This window comes from Anopheles funestus, chromosome 2RL (assembly GCF_943734845.2).
Source record: "Anopheles funestus chromosome 2RL, idAnoFuneDA-416_04, whole genome shotgun sequence".
Classification (NCBI taxonomy): Eukaryota; Metazoa; Arthropoda; class Insecta; order Diptera; family Culicidae; genus Anopheles; species Anopheles funestus.
The window spans coordinates 56919201-56936609 of record NC_064598.1 but is presented as its reverse complement, the minus strand read 5'-3'; positions in this window follow the sequence as shown (position 1 = coordinate 56936609).

Sequence of the window (17409 nt, the reverse complement as noted above, 5' to 3'; positions counted from 1 at the left end):
CCTTTCACACCCCCTCGGGCCTATATTTCGCTTGACAATTTCTACGCGTATTCTCGCTTGTAGAAATGTTTTGTTGTGTTTGTAGTTGTTGGTGCTAGTACATTAGGTTGAAGCTGTATTATAAGGACATATGGCCATAAGCTGTCGGTTCCTTTACAAAATCGAGCCCTACAAACAAAGAGACCTCAAATTTGAGAGAATTACGGTAAAAGATCAAGAAGAACATGGAAAACGACGGCGAAACCCGAAAAAAAGTATGAAACCCTTGATTGTGTGTGAGCCGACAGAGTTTGTTGAAGCTAGAATTGTTTCCATCTCGTTCTGACCTATATTGTTCATCCTGCGTCCTTACTCTAGCGTTCATCCCACACTGTGACGAGCTCAGTTTGCTGTGCGCTAAGTCCAGGGCGGACGTGTTGTGGGACTTAGAAAATTTTATATCTGTGCGTGCGTAAATGATGCGCGGAAGTTTGCAAGTATGCGCGATTGCTTTGTGCAGTGCAATATGCTGACCAGTGTTGTGATTTATGTAGAGTTGATGTGCCTTTTCATGCCATTCACGTGTGGTGTTAGTTATTTCCCTTCACTCCGTGTTTGCTTCGGCAAGCGCATTGAATTGAAGTGAGGAAAAAAACTTTCGTTACATATTATGGAAACTTCTTCGCTTTTTTACACGCCGATGAATACAGTTGGTGTTGTGTGTTGTGTGTGAAATAGTGATTATTGTTCTGGTTGATCTTGTGCCGTACGATCAACAAGCCGCAAATTAGTTTTCGCATTTGTTTTGGTGTAAAATGATGTCAAATATCCTGTACGCGCAGGCACTGCCATTCTTTGCAGTACATGCTCGTGTTTTTGTCTTCCTTTTGTGCTTCTTGCCGGCGTCCTTCGCCGTTCGCTCACCCCATTCCTACATGCAGTGAAGGATCGTGTCTTCTTCTTCTTGTGGGTTTTGCCCGCATTGTATGTACTGTATTCCTATGTGCAGCGAAGGATCCTGTTTTCGTCATCCTCTTCGGCATCATTCGTACGTGCGAACCGAAGATCACTGCTTGAACCTACATGCACACAACGACAGAAATACGGAGAACGCGCTCTGCAATGGAATGCTAGGAATGGTCCGTTTCTCTTTTTTTCCCTATGCTAACACATAGGAAATGGTCCAAACATCTTTTCCTTCGGACCATGGCTCATCAGTTTACATGGCCCTCCATTTTTTGGTTCGTTTCTCTCGCTCTCTGCACACCGGGCTATTTCACTGTGTTGTAATTGATTGTGTAATCCTATTGCTTCATTGTGATATGGTGTGGTGTTCATGACGGTACTTTTGCTTGGTTTGGTGGTGGTCTTCTGGACTTATGGTGGCGATCTGGTCTTTCGATGTTCGGGTCTACACGGCTGAAAAATTGAAATGGTGATTAAAAATGTTTTAAATTATTAAAGTGTAATCTTCCATAAGCCAAATTGTTTATTGACTATTCAGGTAAGTAATATATATGGCAATAATAAACTTATCAGTGTTGTAGCTATAGAAATGCCTCCGGTGTTAGATGCGAAATGGGATCGAAAAAGAGTCGTGTGACTGGTTTTGTTTACAAAATTGAGAATAAGAGATCTGTTATTTATCAAAGAAAGTATTTAATAGAGGAAACAACGTTTTCATTAACATCAACATCATGTTCTGTTGGAGTGTGTACTGCGCTGATACGGGAATTCATCCGAAGGTACCATTTTGACTAATACAACATGATTTTCTTTTAGCCCATTCAACTATGCAGGACGTACCTGTGTTACAAACGCATAATGAGTTTGATGACCAAGAAAATCTACTCGCATTTGACGTGGACGCCATTGGTAAGCACTACGAATTTTGTACACAAAAGAAATGTCTTATGGATTCTAATTAATATGGTTTGGGTTTCTTTTAGCTCCATCAAAGCTACGGTGCAGGAATCACCGCTGAAAGCAGTGCACACCGATGGAGAGTTTCATCAAATAATATACGATGAGGATACCGAAGATGCTTGTTCCGATGATCAAAGAGGGGGCATTATCGACAAATCGGACGCATCGAGCGTTAAACTCATTTTTGGATTTTCGGTGATAGAGCACGCCGAGAACGCTATAGATACTAAAAGATGCCAGAACGTTATTACATATATCGACAAACACGGCAGCAAGTATTTCTACAGTCGATGGTGATCGTTTGTGGTATCATGGCATCACCAATTGTCTTCAGGCACATTTCAGGTAATTCAATATGTTATATTGTTAGTGACATTATTTTTGCTGTTTTTTTTGTTGTACGATTTACGATATGTTCCGTGCTTCGTATTCCGTGTTTCGTATTCCGCATTGTGTGTTCCGTGCTTCACGTCCTTCATTTTGTGTTTCGGTGTTTAGTGTAATCATTCGGCTTTTCGATTTAATCTTCCCTCCTCAATATTAGCTTTCCAACCTCGTGCACGTTTTGAGCAATGAGGTAAGTCAGTGTATGACAATAATGTACCAGTAGTACACAAAGGATTTTTTAGGACATAAAGAAATCTTAGCTGAGTATTCGATGGGTGGAGTAGACCAACAGAGTTCTGGCCCATTCTTATGAAGTTGTGTCAAATGGCTAATGTTCCCGTGATATTAGTCGTAATTTTTTGGGGTCCATCAAAGCTTGAAAATGTTGAACAGTACCTGCGTTCGTTTGTCGCAGAAATGAGTGAGTTGCAGGAAAATGATGTGATCATCAATGGGTGCAATTATAAAGTACGCATACGTGCAACTATTGCGACTGACCAGCGCGTGTTTTAATGAAAGTTCTGCATTTAAACAAAACAACTAACAACTTGTTTTATCTATTCTAATTCTATTCCATTTCTAACTTTCTATTTTTAGAATTTAACTAAATATAACTATTTTTTCTATTTAACACACAACGTGTTTATCTATAAGAATGTATTACGAAGGAATAGGTGCATTGAAACGTACTGATGACAAATTTAAAATTATGGAATATCCAATGCACATCAAGTTTCCAACTCCTTTCGTAGAGCTCACAAATTTTGGCATGATTCAAGATGTAATTGTGTCCGACCGGTTACATTTGATAGATCTGGGATTGATGAAGCTGTTGAAGTGTTGGCTACATGGACTTCACGGTCTCACCGAAGTGGAGCAATGAAGATGTTGGCATAATTTCACCTTGTTTAGAAAAGTTTGATCTCCCGTCTGAAATTCATCGCCAGATACGAGGTCTCACTCACATTAAACACTGGAAAGATATTGAACTACGAACATTTTTGCATTAGGCCAGCATTGTAGTGCTTGAAGATAGGTTATCTGATTCAGCATATCAACATTTTCTGCTGTTTTTCTGTGAAATCACGTTTCTCTCTTCTTACGCGTATGAAGAACATTGGGAACAGGCAAGGCAATCTATATATATAAAATTCTCGTGTCGTAGTGTTAGTGTGCAAACTCCTCTTAAACGGCTGAACTGATTTGTATGAAATTTAAGCTGAACGTTCGTTAGGTATGAGAATAGGTTTACCGCTATAGTTCGTTTCGCTAGGTGGCCTCTGGCCAATATTATGAGTTCTTTTTTGTTTTTCCTACGGGTGTTATCAAGTAGGCATAGCCATTTTTCCAACACGAATAATGTTGAACACTACTGAAACAAACAAGCTCTAACGAATAAATCAATCAAAGTAGTAGTGTCATGTGTACGACGATTTATTTGTGCAACTTTTTCATTAAAGCGTAAAGTGAGTGATAAATAAATAAAAAGCAAGTGTTGGAATAATTATAAAATGCAATTTAGTGATTTGCGGCTCAGTGTAACATGTGGAATTGGCGCCTTACACGGAAGGACATGGTATGAAATCTCAATCGTCAAAGAAAGCCTGAAATGCCTTCTGAAGTAGCATAAAAGAAGAAGAAAAGCCACAAAAAAAGAAGAAAATTTGCTTTAATTGGGAATATGAATTGGATTAAGAATGGCAATTATTTAAGAATTTTCAATCAATCAACGATATTCTCTAATCGCCACTCTAATATTACCACACGAATCAAGATTGAACACTCAAAATGTTTGCTTTAATTACAAAAGGCATGTTTAAGGGCAAAGCTAGGTTTGCCGGGTAAGATAGTCTATCTATATATATAAAATTCTCGTGTCGCGGAGTTAGTGTGCAAACTCCTCCGAAACGGCTGAACCGATTTGTATGAAATTTTCGCTAAACGTTCGTTAGGTATGAGAATAGGTTTACCGCTACTTTTCGTTTCGCTAGGTGGCCTCCGGCCAATATTATGAGTTCTTTTCTGTTTTTCCTACGGAAGTTATCAAGTAGGCAAAGCCATTTTTTCAACACGAATAACGTTGAACACTACTGAAACAAAAAAGTTTTAACGAATAATCAATCAAAGTAGGTACACATGACGATTTATTTGTGCAATTTTATTCATTAAAGCGTAAAGTGAGTGATAAATAAGTATAAAGCAAGTGTGTGAATAATTAAAAAATGCTATTTAGTGATTTGCGGCTCGGTGGTATATGTGGAATAGGCACCTTAGACGGAAAGACCTTGTCCCAATCCATTAAATCCCAATCGTCAAACAAAGTCATTATGAAACAGTGTCGAGCTGCGCAAGAAGCATAAACAATACCTGAGTAACCATACAAATTCGGAAAACAGTTGTAACTGTTCGGAAATCCATGTTGTTTCCGCATAATATATACGTTTAAGAATACACTAAAATACATTTCGCCAACAGTCGTAAAAGTAGATGTTGGTGATATAAGGTGCAAGTTTGTTTCGATAAAAATAGACAATGGAGAAGACCCAATAGTATCTCCTCTCCTGCATACTTTGCAAGATGTTTGTAATTCAATGTTCAATTAAACAGGTTATCTAATTGTATCATCATACTCTAATATAATATATTTAAATAATTACACCTTCTATGTAGTACATACTAAAACCTTCCTAAAAATAAAAACACACATTCAATCACCTTGTACCTATTCTTTTTTTTGGTGATTGTCCATTTAATGTATTTGGAATTTAATTTATAAACTTTTCATATTTTTAATAAACGTCTGTTTACTATTAATAATTATTAATAATTTGCAACAGAACACTGTCTCATCTTGTGGTTCACCGATGACAACGAGATCTATTTGATTGTTCTAAGGCAATTCAGTTTTTAGCATATCTCAATTTTCTCAAATCGTGAACCATTTTACGGGGGCAATGTTGTAACGATTGAAAGCCTCTTGTTTAAACGGCCTTAGAACATGGCCATTTGCTGCCATAGTGAACTTCGATTCGCCAGGCATTCCTCAGCCTCGCCAATGACATAACGGCAAAAAAGATTTATCGAGTAATAAATCTAATGCAAAGTACATACTGTTGAATGGATGTTGTTCTACTATCACTGCCTCAAGCCATCCAGTTGCACTTCTGAAGTATTCTGCATCCGCTTTTAATCTTTTCTCTACCTGAGTTATACCCAAAGAAGTACCTGAGTTAACCGAAAATCACTACGTCGATGACTCTCTCGACAGTTCCCCAGACATAGAATCGGCGGAGCAAACGATTGAAGAGGTTTGTGAAATCCACAACAAAGCCAATTTTTTATACGGAATTTCATATTGAATTCTAAGGAATTGTTACCAAAAAATCCGAAAGAATGTTCTTTGTAACAAAAAAAGTACGATCTTTATGATAAAACCCAAGACTTTGAAAAAGTTTTGTGGATATACTGCGACACGACGAACAATGTATTTCGTTACAAATTAATCGTTATCGGGATCGCCAACTGGACTATCGGACCAGGTGCTTGCTGCTTAGCCTATCGCCCCTCGAGGAAAGGTTGCTGAACGCTAGGAGATTGTTCGTAGCGGGTCTAATGAATGGCCACGTTGACTCTGCTACACTACTCTCGTCCATCAACCTTTACGTTCCGGCCCGTTCTCTCCGGACGCGATCTTTGCTGGCGGTGGAAAATCGGCGCACAGTGTTTGGATCATCCGACCCTTTCCTGGTCATGTGTCGTAATTTTAACGATGTTTCCGATGCGTTTGAGCCAGGCATGACAACTGCGACTTTCGTCGACAACATTAATATCCAGCGCGCTACCTCGGATTCCTAATGTCTAAAATCGTCATTTATATGTTGTGAACGCTTTCGAGTGGGCTTCATGAGTCCGTTGACGAATAAATAAATAAATAAATAAATAATATTAAAACGAGGGAGATACATGTCGATTCATCAGAAAAGGCGTTTGGTGCGGTAGCGTATATGAGAACGACCCACGATCAAGGAGTGGACGTTAACATAATTGCTGCCAATAAGAGGGTTACTCCGACTAAACCTTTGTCAATTCCGACGTTTGAGTTACATACCACAGTGCTCGGGGTCCGACTAGCCGAGATGATAAAAAAGATAGTGAGAGTAAAAATATACAATGAATATTTTTGGACAGATTTCAAAACGATTCTGGCAGTCCAAGCAAGAAATTACAAAAACAATTTGTCACACTACGAGTTGGAGAAATTTTAAACAACCCCGCCGATGAAGCCACAAAGGTAATCCTTAAAAACTCAAAATGGTGTGGCGATAGACGTGACACAACCGAAACTATTCGTGACATTTGTAGAAGTACGTCCAGTTCATATCATAAAAATAATAACGAAAATTAACTGGAACGTTATCACCGTTGACTGGTGTTCAAATTGGCAAAGATTAAAAATCGTTAGCGATCGGTTTGAAATATATCGATTGCCTGAATGCCAAAAGAAATGGTACCGAATTTTCTAGTACCATCACCAAGGTTAATTTAGACAAGGCTCAACAATACCTTCTAAGGAAGGTGCAATGGGAAAGATGCTAGGAAGAGATGACGCAGTTATCAGTCAAGATCTCAATGGCTAGCTTCCGCAACAGCAGCTTCCGAAGTTTATGCTCGACGAAGAAAATCTGTTAAGATCACGAGGTCGCTTGGAATGCGCAAAATACATGACATTTGAAGTAAGATGTTCTATCATTCTTCTGAAAGGATACCATGTCACTAACCTCATAGTGGGCCATTATTACAAAAGGTACTTTTACCAAAAGGCAGAATCAGTAATAGCGACTACCCGCAGAAATTTTGGATACCTGATAAGGATTAGAAAAAAAAACCAAGAGAACCGCATTAAAGGCTAAATCGAAGAGCTAAACCAAAATATATCCGAAAAACGTCCCAAAGCGACAATCAAGCCTGTGACGTGGTGATTGTCAGAAAATTTGAACTTGTGTATGTGCTGTGCCGTATCCGCATTTAAAATAGAACCCGTTTCGGAAGACGGGTTGTTCCTTGATCATGTGGGCACGCTATTCTTAGTAAAAGGCAAGTGGGATACCTTTTTTTACCCGGATACGTCCTGAGAATAATTTAACGAAATTAATATCTATAATCGAACTCAAGCTTAAGAATGTCGTGTTGGCTACAAACAAAACTGGTATTAGGATACTAAACCTAAATGTTGCGAACGCAACGGGTCGGTTTGAAGTAATTATCGTCAATACCTGTAACTTGTGGAAGGATTGTTATCGTTTGCCCAAATATACATATGATCTTCGATGGGTGCGATATACGAGTCTGGAAACAAGCACGTCGGCCATAAAATAAGGGAAAAACCGCACAAGCAATAGCGGCAACAACAACACCGAACCTAGCGGGTTCGGGTTTTTTTCCATAAAAACCGGACAGCAATTAAACAGGTATATACAATTCGTCAACGTATGCGCATAATGACAGAATAGGATATAGCGGAAATTGGCTATAAACGCACAAGACGCCCAAAATATTATGATGGTTGGAATATTCACCATTACGATCGCTAATGGTAGGATTGTAGGATGCAACCGCCATTGGCAAATCTAGGTACATACAAACGTATCCGAATACATCCTAAAATAACAACGATTGGAATCCTATGTGCATACGTAAAAGGACAATAGTAAGAAGAAAGGAAAAATGGTAGATTAGGATTAAGGAAATTTTACTATATAAGGACCAAATTTGTTAATAATAAACTAAATTCAATCAATAGCTCACGCGAGGAGGTTATCATCATTTTCGATACGCTTTCGTCGCACACAGCACACGGTTGTTTCTCACGCCGGGTTTCTGCCCATATCCGAACTGTGTAACATTAGATCTCCCCCTTCTGCGGCATAGGTTCCCCAAATCAGAAGATAGTTTGGCGATCTGTTGGATATCGACCGAGTTATGGGGCAAAGTTGGACTAAAAAAGAGGAAAATTTTACGGTTTCACAAACAGGGTATGGAACTTGGTTCCTCGACTAAAAAATCACTTTTCACTATGCAAAAACCCCCTTACAATGTATTTGTAATTATCAAATAAAATCAAATGCAGGTCACATTGCATTGCCTCCGAACCACCCTGTACGAAAAATTGACTAGTAGATGAGTGATCGTGAGAGGGGGGGGGGGGGGGGGGGGGATCCTTATTTCAGACTTTAGCCCCGCTACCATTCAGCAATTCTCAATCAGTTGTTCAACATAACAAAGTTGGTTGAGGCTTATGTCGGCCCGGCCATCGTGGTTTTTATTTGCTTCTTTTAAGAATTGCGCACGATAATTATAATACCATCGCCAAAATAATGACAATTCAAATATGGAAGGTTTTGATAGAAGCGTTAGAAAATTCCGCTTTAGGCGCACTGGGCGTCTCTGCAATCCTGGTTGCATGATGTGCCATTGTAGAATCAATCACGGAAAAGGAATATTTTAATATTTGTGTAGCGCATGGCACGTATTCCATATTCTTCAACCAAAAAATATAGAAATTTTCTTACTAAAATGTCTAGGAAAATTCCAAAATTCCTTACCGAGGTATATTAATCTACTTCTCGTTACCGAAGTAACGAAGTACATTAATGGATGTTTTCGCTGTTTTACCAAATTGGCAGTGCTTAATGGTTGCCTGGTGGCCCAATTGCAAGGTGCTGGTAATATTACCACCATCTTCACCAGCTATTCCGTTTCTCCTGGATAGATATCAGCTGGTATTGATTTCATCCTCCTTTTTTGTTGCACTACAACGTGAAGAGGTCTTGACCTGGCGATACTGACTTTCGTTGACTTTATTTCTCCGTAGCGAGACAGTCAATCCTGCGTACGGTGGTTTGGCCTGGAAGGGATTCGATAATCGGTCCTGTGCGTATTGCTTTAAAATAATAGTCTGGTGGTAAAATGCGTGTTGTATACAAACGGTATTTACACCAACCGCCACTAACACTGCGGTTTCTAATGTCGACATAAATGTGTAGATCTTGGCATTCGATCGGAACGGTTAGAACCGTGGTGAGTTTAGGTTTGCGCAAAAACTTATAAAATGGGCGGGATTATAAGCAACGTACCTATTTGGTAGAAAATAGGCAGGTAATAAAGATACTAATTTTTTGGTTCGCAATAGCTTTCCTAAGAAACCCCTAAAAAAGCCGCGTTTTTCTACAATGCGGTTGAATTTACTTTCTGGAATACTTTCACATGGCCAACACTCTCTAGAAACCGCATCGCTTGTACCATTTGTTGAACCAGCTTACTATGAAATATTTAGCATAGTCCTACCGTAAAACATCGTTTTATATAATCCATTCACATTTCGATAAGTTGAAGTAGGCTTAGATTTGTACAACCAAAAAACGATACCGATCTAGTGAACATGCAGGGTTTGTAGATTAAGCTTTCATATTGAGCAAATTAAAGCTTTCCTACACTGACTTAAAAAAACAGCTATACCAACACTGCAGTAACGCTGCGTTACTGCACGAGTAGAATTTATATATAGAAATCATAAATTTCACTACTTCAAGGATTACACATTTAAGAAACATGCATACCTATTCCAATTTCTTTTGCTCGTTGCAAAATTTACGGTTATGAGTAACTATAAGCGTAATTGAAAACAATTGTTGACAAACGAACCCGACAAAAGACGACAAGACTTCGTAAGAAAAAGAGGCGTTGATAGAAGAACTCCAAATTGCTCCTAAAGAAAGAATACAACATATGGTAAGAAAGAGAGGCATCGATAGAAGGGCGCAAAATGGATCCGATCTACAGCCAGAAGAGGAAGCACGAACATATTTTTGGGAGGCCACGAATATAAGAGGCGGCATGGTAAAACTGAGAGAAATTGAGTTACTCGCCCGCAGGGAAGGAACATATAAAAGGTGACTGAGGTGAATTCAAAAGTATATGCCTTGCCAGATACACAACAATATGCTTCTAAAAATGAAATGCAGACAGGGTGCATTCATGCGAATTTTACGCATATTAATTTTTTACACCTCGTCATCATTATCTTTTGTTTTGGCTCATATTGTACATTTTTCCTAGTAATGGAAATGAAACAGGAATGGTAGCTGAAATGTAACGAAAGCGTGCTATTTAAACTTTGTGACAGCGAATAAAAATGCTATATGTTTTCAAAAATGTGCCTTTTCCAATTGACAACATGCATTTACTATTCTTTTAACACCATTACTAACATCAAATTACACACATTTTTGCTATTGAAGAGTTCTATCGAATCCAGCTTTTCGAGAGTGTTTATAACCGCTAGTATTAAGGCTGGAGTCACGGTTTCGTCGCATACGTTTTCGTAGCAATGCGAATCGCAAGTGCAGTCACTGTTTACATTACGATTTTTGATTATTGAGTTTGAAAAACGAAGAAAAACCAAAAAAGCACAGGATTGCAAAATTAAACATATTGAAGCACAAATCGCATCATAGAGTAGTTCAATAAATCCTGCTAGTTAATAAAACCTGCTGGTTTACGTTATTTGTGATCTCTTTAACCGTAATGTTTACGACCGCATACCAGGGTATGTTTTCCATTTTCAAACTTCAATAACATTTTCCAGAAAAAAGATTTTTTTTATTTTTTATTTATAATTCATGATGACGGCTTTGGTCGTATTGTCAGCCTCTGGAGCTGAAGCAGTACAATTAACATAATTATCACAAGGCATTTCCTCCTTGTCCTTTGCCTTATCTCGGGCATACTCGGTTGTGATTCTGGGGTTTGTGGTTATTGCTGGTTTTGTTACTATTGTTGTTGTGGATTGGTTCGGAGTCCTATTGATTTTTGTGCGTCTTGTTGTTGAATACATGTGGATATTTGTGCATAATATTTCTATTGTGAGATGGTGGTGCTGGTGAAAATGGTGAGTACACCAATAGCGGGCTTGGGGGCTGCACAGGACTGTAAAAAACAAACAACAATTACAATATTGTGGACAGCACAAAACACCCTGTCTGCCTCCCTTTTGCGGCTCTGGTATTTTCCTCGAAGACGACTGTTTCCTCAACGGCTTGGCTAAGGCACTACTAAAAAAAAACATGTAAGGACGAATACAACACAACGGATAACGAAAGGTATAGGAGGAAGGGGAAGGAGGGAAATAGGGATAGGATTCAAAGGAGAAGACCGTTGTCCCTGGCGAAGCGGAAGACAAGCCTCATGTATTCCAGGTCCCTACAAGCCAAAACATCTCTGATCGGTGTATCCGGCTGTCTGCCGATGGCCTCAATTGCGCTTATCAAGCTGGGTCTCGCAGCTTCGAATTCCACGCAGGACCACAGAAGGTGATCCACATCGTGGAATCCAATGCCGCAGCCACAGACTTTCGTCTGAGCCAGATTAATACGCTGTAGATGTGCATCCAGAGCGAAATGATTCGACATGAGTCGAGACATCATCCGAATGAATGCACGATCTACAGAGAGCCCACCGAACCAAGGCCGCAGGGACACTTGCGGAGAGACCGAGAAAAGGAACCGCCAGAGTTCGTCCGCTTCCCACATGCTCTGCCAGCGAGACAGGAAAAGTTGCTGTGGGGAACGAAGGAACTCTTGGGATGAGATAGGTCGGTCGTAAAATGCGCCCTCTCTGACGCCTGTTTTGGCCAGTGAGTCTGCCTTCTCATTGCCGGGAATTCCACAATGAGAAGGAAACCATATTAGCGACATTCTAAACGCCTTATCAAACAGCGAGCCTAGCAACTCGATAATTTTTACAATAAAGAAGTCTTGACTCTTAACAGCCCTTGGAGTTTTCAGTGCTTCAATAGCGCTAAGGCTATCAGTAAAAATGAAGTACTGGTCAGGGGGGCTCGCTGCTATTAGCAATAGTGCGTAAAAAATTGCGGCGAGCTCAGCTGTAAACACAGTACATGGCTGCCGCAATTTAAAGAAGGCTCCGGTAGTCTCGCTAAAAACACCGAAGCCGGTGCCCTCCTCAGAGGATGATCCATCAGTGTAAAACTGGTTCATTTTGTCTATATGGCCGTACCTATTTACGAAAATGCCCGGCACTACCCTCGGGCGAAGATCATTGGGAATGACCTTGATTTCATCACGCAACGAGGAATCTGTACTAACAATAGAACTGTAGCACTCAGGAAGGGCAGCACGGTTTACTGCTTGTGGGGCACTAGGATGGACTTGTAGAGCAACAAAATCATTATATATGTTAATGATTTTGCTCTTAGAACCTGCCTCTATAAGCGCTATAAAATTTTCTATGATCAAGGGATTTGATACTGAAGAACGGACTAGAAGGCGAAGCGACAGTATTTCAAAACGTAATCTTAGCGGCATCACTCCGGTCATCACTTCTAGGGACATGTTGTGTGTTGATTTCATGCTCCCCAGTGCGAGTCTAAGACCACGGTACTGAATTCGCTCCAGTTTAAGTATCTGCGTATTGGATGCCCAATGGAAGCATATGCTTCCATATTCCAATACGGATAACACCGCAGTCTTATACAGTCGCAGGACATCAGTTGGGTGTGCGCCCCACCAGAATCCTGTGACTGTCCTTAGAAAGTTGAACCATACACCAAGGTATCGGAAGTTGTCGGTGATTGATATCTTTTACCCATATAAAAAGACATCAATGTTGGGGTCATATAGTCCCTTCTCCATATTTTTGTCAGTGTCGCTAAAGGGAGAAAAGACTACCATTTCGGTTTTCGTTGCAGAAAACTTGATACCAAGGTTTTCAGACCACTCGGCAAGGTTATCCAATGTGGTTTGTAAAGCCTGTTGTATTTCGACGGCGTCCCTGCTAGCGACTGATATGACGCCGTTGTCTGCCAATTGTCTAAGGCTACAATTTGGCGCTAGACAAGAATCGATTTCGCTCACAAAAAAAATATATAACAGGGGGCTCAAACAGGACCCTTGTGCTAGTCCGTGGAAGCTGGTTCGTTTCAGTTGTTCGTGACCATTGTTAAAGTTCATTGCTTTTTCCGACAAAAGATTGAATAAGAAGTTATTCAATTTCGGCCCTAGCCCAGCAGTTTGCAGTTTTTGACTCAGTTTGTGTGGAGAAACTGAGTCAAATGCCCCCTGTATATCTAGAAAAATAGACCCCATGTTTTGCTTGCGAGCACGAGCAAGTTCAATTTCTGTTACCAGAAGCGCTAAACAGTCGTTAGTACCCTTTGCTTTACGGAAACCAAACTGGGTATCTGAAAGAAGGTTGTTGGATTCCAACCATTCTTCTAAACGGAAAAGAATCATTCTTTCAAGGAGTTTTCTCAGGCACGACAGTAGAGATATCGGACGATATGAGTCGTGCCTTGATGGCGGTTTACCAGGCTTCAAAATAGTGACAACTTTCACTTCTCTCCATTCTTGTGGGACGATGTTGAGTTCCAACATACTGTTGAAGATGCTCAACAATCGTTTCTTCCCCACGTCTGGAAGGTTTTGAAGTAATTTACTACCAACCTGATCCAAACCTGGGGAAGAATTTTTACATGATAGGAGAGCCAAGGATAGCTCCACCATGGTGAATGGTGAGTCCAACATTGGGTCACTGCCAGGCGCATCTTGAATGAAATTCTGCGCTGGAACGAAGTCGGGACATAGCTTGTGTGCGAATTCAATAAGCCATTCGCCGGAAAAACTTTCGCTCTCGTTAATGTTGTTGCTGTTTCGCATCCTTCTAGCCATTTTCCAAAGCGAATTTAAGGAAGTGGAAGGATCCAGATTGTTGACGTATCTGCGCCAATAACCCTTTTTCTTCGCCTTCAACAGGTTTTTACACGCTCTCTCTTGTCCCTTATATTTTTCATATAAAGGCCTCGAGCCCGTGTCCCGGAAGGCTTTATACGCCTCCCACTTTTTTTTGAAAGCCGCTTGGCAATCCTTGTCCCACCAAGGAGTGGGTGGCTTTTTAAATGTCCTTGCTTGGTGGGAGCGCCTTGTTTGGGCTTCAAGGGCACACTTGTTTATGACTGCAACAAGATTTTTATACTCATTTACAGGAGTTGAATAATAAGTAGCAAGAGAAAGCGAAGCGGCTACTAATTCGCCGTATCTCGTCCAGTCGATGTTCCTCGTTAAGTCACATTTAACGGGGATCCCATCAACTGAACATCCTCCCTTGATGTAAGAGATTTCTATCGGCAAGTGATCACTGCCAATAGGGTCCTGAATCACCTTCCAGCTAAAATCCAGGGCCATAGCTGATGGACATAGAGACAAGTCCAGTGCACTTTCCCTACTTTTTGGCGTCGACATCCTAGTTGCCTCTCCTGAGTTCAGAATTGAAAATTTGTACCTGTCGCAGAAATCTCGGATAATGGGAGCGCGGATATCATCCTTAACGCCCCCCCATTCTACTCCATGGGAGTTAAAATCTCCCAGGATTAAAAGCGCACCAGGCAAGACCACTGCTAAATTTCCAAGATCCTCTTTGAACTTTTCAATTTTTTCTTTTTCATTGTTGGCTATCGGAGGGATGTTTACATCCAACTGTCACGTGAAGGTCGCCTATTTTGACCTGTATTGCGACAGTTTCCATTATTTCTTGTCTAGGGGTTGGTACTCTGGAGAAGGTGTGACTCTTCCCTATACCAATCAATACCCCCCCACCCCTGGTAATTCGATCTTCACGGATTATGTTATATCCCGGGAAGGTTAGCGTAATGTCGTCCGATAGCCAAGTTTCACATAGGACGAACAGATCGCAATTGTGTTCGCCTACAAGTGCTTTAAAGGAATTCAGTTTTCCAAACAAACTTCTACAGTTCCAGCTGTATGAAGGTAGCCATTGGTGAATTAATCGTCCAATCGGACCGTCATACTTAGGCACGGCCACTGAGCCAGCCACTGTTTGATCATCCCCTTCAGGTAAGGAAGGGCCCAAGTAGCGATCAATTGCAAAGGTTGCGGAAGGTTAAGGGTCATGAGGAGGGACTGGAGGATCTCAGAAAGGGATGGGGCAGGGATCCTCGGGAAGTTCCTAGGCTCTGTGGAGAAAGCCAGGCTTTCCACGGGAGCTTCAGTCCGAGGGGATCGCTTACTCTTGGGCTGTTTCCTGGGATTTTGTGGAGGAGGAGCAGAAGGAGCAGCGTCACGTGTTGGGGTGACGGGGCAGGGGGTTTCTTTTTTCCCGCGACGCTTTGGTGCCAAGGGTTTATTTTTCGCTCTTAGAACCTTCCGTTGTACTTTTTTATAAAGTACTCTCCGGTTCTTTACTGGTCTCATGGCTGCCTGCTCTAGAGCAGCCGGGTTAGATGCAGCATTTGCATCACCTTCGGACAATGCCGCAAAGGGATTAGAGACGTTTGCTCCTTTGAGAGCATCGCTATAAGAGCCGCGTGCCCGTTCGGCTACTGTTTTTATCTGTTCCCTTTGTAGCTTCCGGTACACGGGACACTGCGCTACCTCATGCCAATCGTCTCGGCAATGCGAACATTTCTGAGACGATGCTTTGCACTCCTCGGTAGCATGCGTCCCTTTGCACTTTCCGCAGCACGTTTTGTGGGTACAAAACGATTCGGCATGACCGATGCGGCTGCACTTAGAGCAAGCAGCTACCTTAGGCACGTATGGCCGGTCGATGGGTATCCGGAGGCCTTCTATTACGAGGACCTGCGGAAGTACCGTACCCTCAAACGTAATTCGGATTGAGGAGGTCTGAACAAATCTCTTTTCGTTTGGTTCTGAAGCGTCCAGCCTGTACAGCTTTTTCGCTTCAAGTACCTTTACTTTGGGCATGTTAGGGGATGAAAACACACCCTGGCCCATTTTTACCACTTCCTCTACGGGGTAATCAAAATCCTCAATTACGCCGGAAACCTACCGGGATATAAACCCGGTAGTGCTCCGTATAATCGGAATCAGCCGCAATCAAGTTGGTTTGAGCCCGGTCCTTTGCGGTTACCCTTATCTTGTTTGGGCGCATCCGAAACACATCGGAAACAACCAGATACTTTTAAAGATCGACGCCGCAATCGATCTAACGTCGAGCTGCTTGGCCCGCGGCATGAAATACACACAAGGCCTGCCTTCCCAGGACGCGGGATACGCACGCGCTCGGTGCTCAACCTCCTTCGGCTCATTTGCACCACATTGTGGTGCCTTAGAGGTCGAAGGACGGGGGTCTTCCAAGGCCACTTTTTTAGCGGCTGGTGCGGATCTAGGGCGCCCTAGCTTTCGCTTCACGCATGGTTCTATCTCCCTTTCGGAATCAGAACACTCCTGCTCCATGGTAGAGCCGGAGGCAACGGTCAAGGAAGGAAAGGATACACTTACCGTAACGCACGTTAGACAATACACACACGCACTGTACTACACTACACACTGCATATGACAAACTACCTCGATCGAAGCGAAAGCGTTGCTACGGTAAGCAATTATCGCACTCGATCGAAAACACTAACACCACAATCGTCTTCCGAACGAATATCGGAGACAGACGGAGACACCGATTAGCACGATACAGCCAAATCGCACAAGCACGCTGAGTACGCAATCGTACTTCGGGGCATTGACCACTTGCTGCCTTAGCAAAACTCCGTAGGCACGCTTCCAAACGAAATACGTCCTCTCGCAACGGATGCTGGAGGCAGACGTCCAGAAAAAAGATATCCAGCTGATTTTTTTTGTATCTGTAGCAAATTTAACCCTCTGTTAGAATGCATTTTTAGTTTATTTGTATGTTCCTCGCAAATATTGTTGTTTTCGTGATTTTCTTTTCATACCCCTCAAGTCTACGACCGGCATACCCGGGTATGCCATATGGCGAATGGAACTTTTTCGTCTTAAAACTGTAATAACTCAGGCTGTATTGAATATTAAAATTTTTAATTTCGTAAACAGCTACATACATTAGTTTTCTTTGTTTTGGCAAATAATTGGATTTTTTCCGACTTTATTATTGGTCCTTTTTTTAACTTTTTCTAAATAACAAACACGATTTTTCATAGGCAGCTCTCAATGGCGCATCGAGGTATAGACGTCGAACTGGAGGGATGGTTATAACCATCGTGCCTACTACGGACTCCACAAACTCCTGCGATCCAGACGACTCCAGCAA